The sequence below is a fragment of the Pan paniscus genome, chromosome 13, assembly GCF_029289425.2.
Source record: "Pan paniscus chromosome 13, NHGRI_mPanPan1-v2.0_pri, whole genome shotgun sequence".
NCBI classification, from domain to species: Eukaryota; Metazoa; Chordata; class Mammalia; order Primates; family Hominidae; genus Pan; species Pan paniscus.
In genome coordinates, this window is record NC_073262.2 from 22,829,489 (window position 1) to 22,842,905 (window position 13,417).

Here is a 13,417-nt window from a genome sequence, read left to right on the forward strand (position 1 = left end):
GTGGAGGTGGTCTTTCTAACCGGCCACAAGACCCTGGGCCCGCTCTGCCCCTCAGTCTGAGTACCTGCCATCCCAGGGGGTGAATGCTGGCTGGGCTCCTGGTGCAGCCACCTGCACCATGCAGTGCCATCACCGGGTCGTGTCTTGAGCCCCTCCTTGCCCTCCTGTTTGTTTAAGTGGCCTTGGCCTAGCTCCCTCCGCCCTCTGAGGGTCTCACTGTGCCCTAGCCCTGTGGGCATAGTGCCTGGCACATAGGGGGCCCTCAGTCTAGGGCACAGGGTGAGTAGAGAAGGAGGTTGGCCCTGCCGGGGCAGCATGCTTGCCAAGCCTGTGTGTGTGTTTTTGTTCATGCTCCTGCTGGTGTGTACGGAGAAGTGGGCACAGACACACACAGACATACACGGATGCCCACCAGGCCCCACGTCCATCCATGGGAAGGGCAGCACATGCTGGTAATGTGTTCCCCAAACAGCAGCCTCTTGGGCTGCCTGAGCTCAGGGCAGAGCAGGGACGGGGCCTGTTTGTTGGGGCTCCAGCAGGGCAGGGGAGGGCAGGGAGTGTGAGCCCTCTGGAGAATGTGCAGGTGGCTGGGGGAGTGCCCTTCCCAGAACCTCATGGCTGGACCTGTGAGACTCCCTGCCCGTCCTGGTCCCCACCATGTTCCCTCTGTTTTCTGGGTGACTCTCTCTGCCTCCTTTCTCTGGTTCTCTCTGTCCTTCTCTGACTTTGTTGCTGTCTCTCTCACTGTTTCTTTGTCTGTCCCTCTCTTCTCTGTCATTCTGTTTCTCTCACTTGGTCCCTGTCCTGGATCACTCTGTGTCTCTGTGTCTTCTGTCTCTGTGTCCTGGTTTCACTCTGCCTCCGTATCTCTCTCTGTCTCTCTTTTTTTTTTTTGCCTGTTTGGTCTCTTTGTTTTCCTGTCATTCTTTTTCCCTCATTTGGTCCTCAGTTTCAGCTCTGCCTGTCTCTCTCTCTGTTTGTGTCATTCTCTCTCTCTCTTTCTGTCATCCTCTCTCTTTCTGTGTCATTCTCCATGTTTGTCTTTCTGTTCCCTTTCCTTGTCTGTCTCTGCACACCAAGGTTGCTCCCAGCTGGGAGGTTGGCCCTGTCCCGATGCCTGGCCCTTCTTCTGCCAAAGGCATCTTGGAAAGACTTGAGCTTATTCCGGTGCATTCAGTCCAGAGCTTGATAATTGTACTAACCTGGCAACTGGCAAGTGCTCCTCCCAGAGAAAACCCTCACAGTGCAGGGTCCTCTGCTGTGGGCACCAGGCCTCCCTGGAGGTTACAGGGCTCACAGTGTGGGGACAGGTTGTCCAGGGGCAGCTGGAGCATCCACTGGGATGCTGATGCCAGGCCAGAGGGCACCTGTGTTTTCCTGGGTGACAGGCCACAAGCAGGACAGCTCACACCCAGGAAAATAAAAGCCAGGCTCAGAGTACTTGATTCCTTGTTATAGTTGGGGATAGTCAGTAAAATAGTAGATTCCGTTTTGAGAGTAGTGTCAGTGCTCTGGGGCCTGTGAAGGGAGCTTTGAGTGTGCTCTCTGGTTGTCACACAGCCCCCGGTGGTGCAGGTTATTGTCCCAGTCTGTAGGAAGGGAGGTGCCTCCTGGTCTGGTGGCTGGGAGCGTGGCTTTAAATCCAGCTCTGATTCTTACCAACTCACCCAACTCTCCAGGCCTCAGTTTCTGCATTTGTCCGTGGGTTGTTGTGAGGATTCAGTGAGGTCATGCTCACAAGGTACCTGCGTGGAGTAAGGACGAAATCAATGGCACTAGTGTCAGGGCTGTCTCAAAGATTATCACTTAGTCTCAGGGGCTGGAGTGCCAGTGGGATTACCTATGCTGGACTGCGTCTGCTGCCCACCCATTGCTTCCCATATGGGGCACCACAAGGTGGGGTGGTTCTTGGTTTGTTCTTTCAATCAGCAGTAAACACCAGGTACACAGCATGGTACTTGCTTGGTGGAGAGGAATCAGCGTGGATTGGGGCCCCAGTCCATGCCCACCTGGCACAGGGTGCACCATCTGGTCCCACAAGGAGTCAGAGCCCCGGCCACTGAGGACTTCGTCTCTGTGTCTTAAGAGCTCATCGGTCTTGAATTTGCCCCTGGCTGCCCCTGGCAAGTGCTGGGGCTTATACCCAGGAGACCTGGGGTCAATGACTTGAAAATGAAGTACCCAGAACCCCATCACCCTACCCCACAGACCCAGAATTTTAGAGAGATGGCAGAGAGAAGAAAGGAGGTGCTAGGAAGGGTTGCAGAGGCTGCCTGAGGCAGGGGGTGGCACCAGGCTGACCCGGGCAGCAGGGCCTGGGGCTGAGGCCCAGGCTGTGCCCCTTCCTGATGCGGCCTGAGCCTGGTCACTGGTCAGTCATCCCTGTGTGGCGGAGAACTCTAAACCTCGCTTGCTTCTCCTCTAGGCACACTCGGGCCCTTGTAAGGGAACAATACGTCCCTCTCCCACCCCCAGCCCAGGGCTGAGCAGACCTCAGGCCCTTTGGGACTGCTGCTTCTGCCCAGGGTGAGGCTGGCTGTGACTCTTTTGGAGTGTGTTCGGGCAATGAGAAAATCTGTGACTTTCTGCTTTGAGAAGAGACAAACCTGGGCTGGAAGGTAGCTCTTTCCCTGCAGGCTGTGTGATGGGCAGGTCACGTCACTCCCTGAGCCTCAGGCCATGGAGTCTTCAAGAGGACGGGTGGGCTGTTAGATGGCAGCAGACTGGGGAAGGGCTGGTCCTCCACAGGGCAGCAGCAGGTGGCTCAGGGGCTCTGCTGGTCTCTTTCCTCTCTGAGACCCTTCCTCAGCCAGGTGCTGGCCAAGAATAGCTGGAAAGGACCTTCCTGCCTGAAGGATGGGATGTACTAGGTTGTGCTCAGGGACCAGGTCAGACATGGAAACTTGGGGCCTGGAGCCCAGGGACATGGCTGCCCATGGCCTCTTACCAGCCTGGATTGCTCTGGGACTCGTCCTCTCCCAGCCCACCTCCAGGCCTCCTTCATTTTCTTCTCCTCGCCTTTGCCTTTCTCTCCTGTCCACCCTCCTGCATTTCCTTTCCCTGCCCTAGCTCCTTTTCTTTCCTCCTCGGCTTGTGCCTAAGGCCTCCAGGGCCTATGAGATGGTGTTTGCCTGTTGCGGATTCTCAGGGCCAGAGGCAGTATAGTTGGGGGCCTGGCATTTGGGGAGGGTTCCTAAGGGCTGTAACCCCAGAAACATTCCCCCTGCAGAGGGCAGCCTGCTCCCTCCCTGAGCTAGGTGAGGGTCTGCAATGGGGCCAGAACATGGGATCTATACCAAGTTCTGGGAACCAGCTCAACAGGCCTGGGCCTGCCTCTCACATCTCTGTGCCCTGGCTGTGTGACCCTGGGCAAGGCACTGCACCTCTCTGAGACCTCTTTCCCCATCTAGAGCACCCAAAGAATCAGGCTGCCTTTGCAGGGCTGTCATGATTGGAAGCCTCATCCCCCAACCTTGGATGAGCAGACCCCTCAAATGTGCAGCTACCCACAGAGATTTTGACTGTCCCTGGACTTTGGTGTTCAGACATCACAACAGCCACCTCCCACCACCGAGGTCAGCTCCTGCCACGCTTCTGGTCATCAACAGGACTGCCAAGACTCCTGGGCTGGGAGCATCCTTTAGCTTCCCAAACCTGCTAACTGGCAGGAAACATGGAGGCCATTTAGGGACATTCAGCATTTGAACTTAAGATTTGTTTTCAGTAGAACCCACAAACCCAGTTTTAAAATTCAGTTGGGAACCAATCCACAAGTCTTCAAAGTCATCTTAGTGCAGTTCTTAAACTTGCAAAGTAACACCTAGTGGGTCTGTCATTGGCTTGTCTGGCTCAGCTGAAGTCAGAGCTCACAGCACACTGGCCTAACTCTCAGTCTGGCTTCAAAGTAACCTGTGATGCTGCTGCACAGCTCTGGGGGTGCTCAGTCCCCCGCCCCCAACCGCCACATCATCTTGCCCAGCATCCTCTGCACAATGTACAAAAATGTTTTCAAATGCAGGTTTTAGCATGATTCAGGTATGGTGAGGCCAGTAGAGCAGGGGAGAGTTGCCATTGAAAAGATGATTTGTTATTCACACTTCCCAGTGGGAGGACACCCCACACCATACAGGACTACTTGGGGAAGCATCAGGGTCAGTCAGTGAGGCATCCAGGGGAGAGCATGGGAAGGAGGCTTCATTGGCTTTTGTGGAAGGGCTGGCAAGGCAGGGCCAGAAGCTTAGGGTTGGCCGGTTTGAATGATTCTAGCAGTCTCTGAGCCATAGGGGCCATCACTCTTTGTCTGAGACCTGGCCCTGGGGTGTTAGGGCAGAGGCATGTGGCCTCCCAGGTGTAGAGCCAGGTAGGGGAGATGGTTTGGAGTATGGACTCTGGATCAGTTGGTTTGCACACAAAAAGGCTCACTCCTGGGTGAGTGCTTTGCTGTCACTCAGCCAGCCTTGGGAGGGGCTGCCTTCCCTCGGTCATCGAAGCCCCAGATGTGAGAACATTAGAAACACAGAAAACAAGAAAGTAGAGTTAATACCAATCATCAGGAGCTGTGAGATGGGGTCTGGGTTCTTGCAGACCCCTTTGTTCACAGGCCTTTTCCTAGATTTCTTTTGCACCTGGTTTCAGATGTCTGTGTCCCCCTGCAGTGATGGCTACCGTGTCATCCAAGTCATCACTAACTTTCTGTGGGGGGTTATGCACAAGGCATGATCCTGGTGTTGTTCTGGTTTCAAGGCTGAGAGGTCGTGTGTAAGGACCTTCTGGTGCACTCCTCATGTGGCATTTCAGGGGCTCTGCACCCCATGTTCTCTGGGCTAAACCCACATGGGTCCTCACTCTTCAGCTCGTTTTCCACTGTTTGTGTGCGACATTTGGGTGGAGTTGCGACCAGGCAGCCTTATCATTTTTGGAGCAAACATTACTATTTTGATAAATTGACTGGTTTTTGACAAACACACCAAACTGAAAAAAAGACAATCTCTCTGAGGGAAGGAAAGTGATCATCAAACAGTGAAGACCAGGATTTGGGGGTGGTATGGGTGGGGCCAATGGTCTTTTAGTGGCATTGCTGTACTCATTTGATAGACAAAGAGGCTGAAGCAGGAAAAGAAGCGTAGGCAGTGCCCCACAGAGCTGCCCAGGAGCTGAGCACAACCAATACCAGGCTTTGGTGGGAGTTGATCAGATGCAGCCTTAGGGAAGATTGGCTCCCGTTGTTGCTCAGGTGAGGCGTCAGTCCTCCCAGGCCCCAGCCAGTCACAGGCACCAGAGTTTTTTTTTTTTTTTTGGAGACAGTCTCGCTCTGTCACCCAGGCTGGAGTGCAGTGGCATGATTTCGGCTCAGTGCAACCCCCGTCTCCTGGGTTCCGGAGATTCTCCCGCCTCAGCCTCCTGAGTAGCTAGGATTATAGGCGCCCGCCACCACACCTGGCTAATGTTTGTATTTTTAGAAAAGATGGGGTTTCACCATGTTGACCAGGCTAGTCTCGGACTCCTGACCTCAGGTGATCTGCCCACCTCAGCTTCCCAAAGTGCTGAGATTACAGGTGTGAGCCACCGCATCGGCCCAGACTATCTGTTTTGACCTTACATGTAACTTTGCTCTGGAAGTATCTTACCTTGGCATGTCTGGTCTTTGGAGAACACACATATGCACAGAAAGAGATGTGTGTTTGTGTGTTTGTGTGTGTGTATGTGTGTGTGTATACATATATATTTAAATATTTAATATTTTAACCACACCAAAGAGATGTAACAAATACATGTACCTCCATGCAGCTTAACTTTTTTTGCCGTTTTTAGTCTGCAGCATGTCAAGGTGGGGGATGTTCTGCCCTGGGTGCAGACATTAGGGAGTGTGCATTGTTTATAGAGAATTCAAAAGCAATAATCAAACTGGCTAACAGTTTACTATATGTTATTACTATGTCCTGGCAATTTTAACCTATGTCAGTGATGACACAGCCCTGACTGGGGTAGTCTGATCCCATGGCCCCCCCCATCTGGGCTGTTAAACCCTGATTTGAACCCCTATCTATTGCTCTTCCTTGATTCCATCACCCTCTTCTACCTCCTGCCCCCCAGGAGTAGCGTCAGACCAGAGAATGTTGTGTTTGTCATCCCTCTGGCATATTTCCCCGTTTTTACTTTATATGTAAATGCCCATACAGGGTGGGTTTCAAAAGTTGATTAAGATGTTATCTTATTATGTGTGTGTATATGTGTATATTTTTTTCTGTGCACAAGATTATGTTTTTGAGATGTATTCATGTCGTTACCTGAAGCTCTGATTTGCTCATTGAAAGCTCTGTAGACGCCACAATAAATGAATATTCCACAGCCGATTTCTCTCCTCGCCTGTTGAGGTAATTTACATTATTTACACTTTTTTATTGTTGCAGACATTGTTGCCATGGGTGGCACACCTCCCCCTGTGTCCCTGTGGGAGAACTTTCTTCACAGCAGGGGTTTATAAAATCAATTTCATGGGAAACAGCATTTAAAAAGATGAAATAGAAAATATCACAATACATTGCAAGTAGTAAAGTTTTGTCAGACTGTTTTATTTACGTGTGTGTGCCTGTGTGTGTGCATGGACACCTGGAGCACATTGCAACACAACATGTGTTTCTTTCTCTGTATCACACTGCTCATTTAGAAGCCTAAGCCCCAGTGGAAGGGTAGATGTGCTGGGCTGTTGGGTGTACACACTTTTAGCTTTGTTAGATATTGCCAAATTGCTCTCCAAAGTGGCTGCACAGTTTCTTCAGCCTCACTTTTCATGAAATGGTTGACAATATTAGACTGGAATTTTTTCCAGTCTAATAGTGAATGATCTTAGTTTCATTTGCATTCTGCTCCTTTGCAATGTATTGGACATTTGGGCTTCTTCTCCCTGATTTGCCTATCCATCTCCTTTGCTGAGCTTTTTACTGGGTTGCTGTGTTTTCCTGAAAGTACTTTTAAGAGATACTAATCTTAAAAATCTTAATCTTAGGCCGGGCGCGGTGGCTCACGCCTGTAATCCCAGCACTTTGGGAGGCCGAGGCGGGCGGATCACTAGGTCAGGAGATCGAGACCATCCTGGCTAACACGGTGAAACCCCATCTCTACTAAAAATACAGAAAATTAGCCGGGCGTGGTGGCAGGCACCTGTAGTCCCAGCTACTCGGGAGGCTGAGGCAGGAGAATGGCGTGAACCCAGGAGGCGGAGCTTGCAGTGAGCCAAGATCACACCACTGCACTCCAGCCTGGGTGACAGAGCGAGACTCCGTCTCAAAAAAAAAAAAAAAAAAATCTTAATCTTGTTTAGACATGTTATAAATAATTTCTCAGTCTTCTGTTGGCCATTATCTTTGGGTATGGCATGGTTTATTGAGACAACAGTTGTACATTTTAACACAGGCAAGTGTATGATTCTTTTCCTCTGTGGCTTGTGTTTGTATTTTAGGAGGTTCTTTCTGTCCTTGAGGTCATACAGCTATTCTCCTATTCTAAAATTTAAAAAATTGTGCATTTACATGTAGCTTTTAAATTTAGCTGAGATTGTTTTGTCTTTGACATTATGTAGAGATCAAATTTGTTTTACTTTATCTATGTGAATAATCGTCTCAGTAGCAATTATTCTAGTTCTTAATTTTTAATGATTTTTTTAAATGCAAAAACTGTCACATGTCAATTTTCCTTGCATATGTAGCTCTGTTTCCAGGCTCCCTACTTTGTTCCTTTGGTCTATTAGTTTCTTCTGGTGCCATCTCACATTGTCTTAGGTCTTACAGCTTTCTGTTAAGCATGGTAGGGAAAATCCCCTCATGTGTTCCTCTTTCAAATGGTCTTGGCTCTTTTTCTGCCCTTGTTCTACCGTGAGAACTTTAGGATCAACTTGTTAGAGTCCTGAAAATCCCTGTTGGGGTTTTGATTAGAATTGAGTTATTTGTGAATGAATTTGGAGGAGATTGCCATCTTTGTCATTTTGAGTTTTCCCGCCCATGATCACGGCCTTTCTCCCTATACTTATTGGTTATTTTATGTCTTTTTGTTTTATCATTTGTATCATAAGGGTCTTACACATTTTTTGTTACATTTATTCATAAGTATTCTGAAGTTTTCTTTGCTGCTGTAAATGTTATATATATAAAATATATACACACATATGTATATGTTTAAAAATTACAGTTTCTAGTTCATTATTGCTGGCATCTAGGCATGTAGTTAAATTTTATATATTGATTGTATTTCTAGCAATCTTGCTGATCTTTTACTAGTTTTAAATGTGTCCCTACAAATGTTATAGACATTTTATTTAATCTTGTCATTTACAAATGGTGATAGCTTTTTCCTTTCTTTCCAATTTTTCTCTCTTTAGTTATTTTCTTGCCTCTTACTATGCTGTCTAGATTAGCACTGTCTAATAAAAATATAATGTGAACCACATTTAATTTTAAAATTTCTGATAGCCACATTGTCTTAGTCCACTTTGTGTTGCTATAACAGAATATCAGACTGGGAAATTTATAAAGAAAAGTCATTTACACTCATGCACCCCATAACAATATTTTGGACAATCATGAACCGCATATAGGACAGTGGTCCCATAAGATTATAATCCCATGTTTTTACTGTACCTTTTCTAGGTTTAGACATGTTTAGATATACAAATCCTTACCACTGTGTTACAGTTGCCTACAATATTCCCTATAGTAACCTGCTGTAGGCCAGGGTCAATAGGTTCCAGGAAGAACTTATATCATATAGCCTGGGTGTGTGGTAGGCTATACATTTAGTGATGCACCTAGTGATGCATATCTCAGAACATATCCCTGTCATTAAGTGGTGCAGGACTGTATTTCTCACAGTTCTGGAGGCTGGGAAGTCCAAGGTTGAGGAACCTGCATCTGGCAAGGGCCTTCTTGCTGTGTCATTCCATCAGCAGTGAGACTGACCCATAAATTTCCATTCTTCTCCTTATTTAGTTGAATTTTCAACTAAATTAACCTCATAACATGTCCTAAGGAATGCTTCCCTTTCCAATATTCAAATATTTGCATACCGTATGGATTATCTTCAAATATTTTAATATATTTTTATATGTTCATATTTGTATATGTCAACGATATGTTAAGGATTGTTGTCAAATATTTGTACATGTTACAAAGTTTGGAAAAACCCAAACTACCAAACCTCAGCCTGGGTTTGTTGGTTTCTTAACGTTTTTTAAAAAATTACTAATTCAGTTTATTTAATGGTTAGAGGTAATTCCAGTTTTCTATTTCTTTGTGTCATCTTTCATTCAACCAATCAATCTACCTCTGTCTTCAGGAATGTGTTCATTTTTCTTGTTTTTAAATTTAGCAGCAGTGTTTATAACTATATCCCCTTTTTCATTCTCTATGTTATTTATTTGTCCCTTCCCTGTTTCTTGGTTAGTCTTCACAGAGTTTTATTTTTTATTTATTTATTTTTTTGAGATGGAGTCTCACTCTTGTCACTCAGGCTGGAGTGCAGTGACACGAATTCAGCTCACTGCAACCTCCGCCTCCCAGGTTCAAGAGATTCTCCCGCCTCAGCCACCCGAGTAGCTGGGATTACAGGCGTGCGCAACCACACCCAGCTAATTTTTGTATTTTTAGTAGAGACGTAGTTTCATCATGTTGGCCAGGCTGGTCATGAACTCTGGACCTCAAGTAATCCACCTGCCTTGGCCTCCCAAAGTGCTGGGATTACAGGTGTGAGCCACTGCACCCAGCCTTTTCACAGAGTTTTATTAATCCTTGCAAAGGTCTAATTCAGGAGTTGGTTGATTCTCTTTCTCGTTTCTTTGTTTTCTCTCTTACTGGTTTCTTTTATAATGATGTCATTATATCATTTCCTTTCTTTCTTAGGTGTGCTTTGACATTATTTTCCCAATTCCTTGAATTGGGCACCTATGTGATTGATTTTTAGCCTTCCTCCTTTTCTACTCTTCTTGATATAAACATATTTCTAAGTTATGCTTCAGTTACATCCCGCACATTCTGAAACATAGCAATTTTATTAAATTTGAAGCCTTAGGATCCACGTCTTTGTACAGTTTTGAAAAATTTCCACCAACCATCTCTTCAAATTATGCCTTTCCCCGCTTCTCTCCATTCTCTCTTCCTGGAACTTTCTTATTCTGTCTTCCATGTGTCGGCACCTGGTTTTTATATTATCCATGTTTCTGTTACGCATTTTCTAATCCTCTCTCAAGCTGACTTTGATAATGCTCTTTGTGGTATCTGGTGACTCTTGTGTGTGTGTGTGCGTGTCTGTGCATGCATGCGTGTGGATGGGCACTTTGTAATTTCAGATAATGAGTGGAGATTTATTTGAAGGAAACCTGTGCAGCATGAGTTAAGGCTATCCCTCCAAAGTGCTTTTCTGTGTGACTACCAGGTTCTTCAGGAGTAGCACAGATGTGAGATCAATTTTGTATTCTTTTGATAGCTTAGGGGTCCTGGACCACATGGGGACTATAAATTTGAACCATCACTCAGCGAGAAGGCAAGCATGTGGCTACAAACACTCAGAAGATACTTTTTCAGCTCCTCTGCCCGTTTCCCAGCAGAGGCGTGAGAAGCCAGGCATCTTGGTGTGTCCCTGTGCTGGTGGGCATTGAAGGGTATCCAGCCTGTTACTACAGATGCAGCGATCCCATGGCCTTTGCACGTGGGGGTCTCGGATCCCCCTTCTTGTTTCTCCCAGACTCCAGGCCTCCTGTCCTCTCACTGCATGGTCGCTAAAAAGAGATCCACTGGGTTACTGAGGCCAACACCCACTCCTGGGCTGCTTAGTGTCAGCTCTCTGTCTGGTCTTTGGGGTCCCTTTGTTATCTGGCCCTACGTGGCCTCTTTCCTTGCCAGCTGAAATGTGCATCTAAACAGATGTTCATTCTGTTTATTGAGCTGGAGGGCCTTTAGTTTCCCTTGTTGATCGTATGGCTGAAACTCGAAGTCACTACGCTGTTGTTTTTCCTATGCAAAATTAAAGGTAGAAAATGAAGTTGGTGGAGAAAGAAACACACATTTTGAGAAAGAACTGTGTAATTATTATCCACTCCATGCAAAAGACCCATGAAGTGGTCGGTTTTCAGAGGAGGAAATCCTTGGCGTCTGCCTTATTCCAAAATCCACTGGCTAAGTCACTCACCACCTAAGCCCTCTTGGACGAGGACCAAGGCTTCTACGCTCCATACTAAGGCACAATGTGAGGGATTCTACAGAAGGCCTAGTGAAGAGAGAGGAGAGGGCCCATTTCATCTCACTTTGCCTGGGGCCATCCTGCACGCTGCTCTGCTGTGTGATCTCTGCAGGACACTTGACCATTTTGTGAACACATCCTTATCAGTGAACTGCTATTTTTGTAATGGCAGTTCCCCCCAGACACTGAATCCACAAGCTTAAGGTAAGCTTAAGTCAAGAGTGATGACTTCTTGACTCTTCTAGTTTTTCTGTCTTCATTCATTTCAACAGTATTTACCGAGGGTCTTCTGTGTGCCCAGCACTGTCCTGGGCACTGTTTAAAACATTTCTTCATTGCCTCCGGTATGCCAGGTGCTGGCAGGACAGAGGAGAACTGGACTTGCCTTCTAGCCTGCTCAGAGGATGGTGGGGGAGAGGCCTGTCCCTAGATTCCAGTGCAGAGCAGAATGCATGGGCCAGTTGGGGTCTCTGGTTCCCCAGTTGGGAGGAGGACCCATTGCAAGCCAGTCTGGAGGGTGTGTGTGTGTGTGTGTGTGTGTGTGTGTGTGTTGCTGGGCTCTGGGAAAGATAAATGAAGGCCCTTCTCCTTCACTCCAGTTCACTTTTGGATGAACTATTGGAGGTATTTGGCTTTTGGTAAGTTTTTTTTTAATTTTATTATTTTAGCTAGAGTAATTTACATGATTCAAACTCAATAGTTACCTATTTGTCAACTCAAAAAAAAAAAAAAAAACAGACTTCTTTTCTTAAAGTTGATGAGATTGAAACCAAAAAAAATTCAGGAGTTACTAAAGGTTATATGGTGAAAAATCTCCCTCTCAGCCAGCCCCCTGGTTCCCCTCCCTGGAGACAACCAATGTTCCCTGCCTCTCACATATCCTTTGCAAGAGATTCTAGATGTATACACATAAATAAAACATTATTTGTGAATATTTATATATGTGTGCTTATCTATAAATTTACACACATACATACATATATATGTTTTTTAATGCAATTGTCAGCATCTTGTTTTTTTTGCATGACAATGTATCTTGGAAATTGGTCCATATCAGACCTGGAGCGCTTCTTCATTTGTTTTTATGGCTGTTTGGTATTCCATTATATGGACAGACTGTAATTTATTTAACGAGTCTCCCTCTGATGGATATTTAGATTTCCAATCTTCCGCTATTTTCAAACAATGCCATGAGAAATCATCTTGCCAAGGTGCGTCCCACATTTGAGAGCATGTTTGTGGGATGCAGGATGTAGCTTACAGGGAGCTCCTGGCATGCCGATGTGAGAACCGACCCTCCATAGCAAGGCTGCCCCACATGGCGTGGGCTGGCCTGGCCTCCGAGCTTCCTAAGGGCTAAACCTATAGTTACAAGAATTTTCCTAAGCCCCTCAGCCACAGATATGTAATGTGTAGTTTCTGAATGAGTGAATGAAAATACTTACACTTCAGAGAAATTGTCCTTAGCAGAAGGCATAGGACATAGTTTTATTTGTTAGACTTACAGACCATCTGCCTGTGAATTCAAATAATAGTTTTCTTGTTGTTTTTGAAATGAATACATTCCATGAGAGCTGCTTACTCAGACCTTCAGTGGCCCAGCTGGAAGTCTGGTTGGGGAATCATTCCCTGGGTTGTACAAGTTGGTGCACCAGATTAAAGATAAAGTCATTTATGATGACACTAAAATAATATGAGCATCACATTTGGTAGAGACTTTGTTTTTGACGTAACCCAAGATAAGACCTTATCTGCTGTGTGTACGGGAAGGTGCCCTTCAATAAAGGCCTCATTTTCCTTTTAATATTCCAGAATGCAGTGGGAGTGAATGAATGCTGGCAGCCAGCCTTTACGGAGCTACCTCCCCACCAAGATGCTCCCATTTAGTCCTCCCAACCCTGTTGTTACTGCCACTTTGCAGACACCTGTGGCTCAGGCGGTGAAGTCACTTTCCCAAGATCCTATAGGCAGGATCCATACCAGGCTTCCGGCCCCGAGGTAGTGCTGTTCAGAGCTGAGCCCATCACTGTGGCTACCCAGGCACACTTAGAACTTAGACGTCCGGACAAGATCTGTCTATACTTACAGCTGTACCCAGTCTGTGTTTTGGAGTTCACAAAAATAACCTCAAATGAGATTACAAGGGTAACTGAGGTGCCGTTTAAGGACATTATGTCCCCTGTTTCTTCCA

General features: G+C 46.5%; 1 protein-coding gene across 5 annotated transcripts in view; it reads left to right on the forward strand.

Annotated features, from left to right (window-relative positions):
• The window catches only part of GLI2 (GLI family zinc finger 2), a 257,123-nt gene that overhangs the window by 94,246 nt on the left and 149,460 nt on the right, over nucleotides 1-13,417 (forward strand). The gene's annotated exons all lie outside the window — the stretch shown is intronic.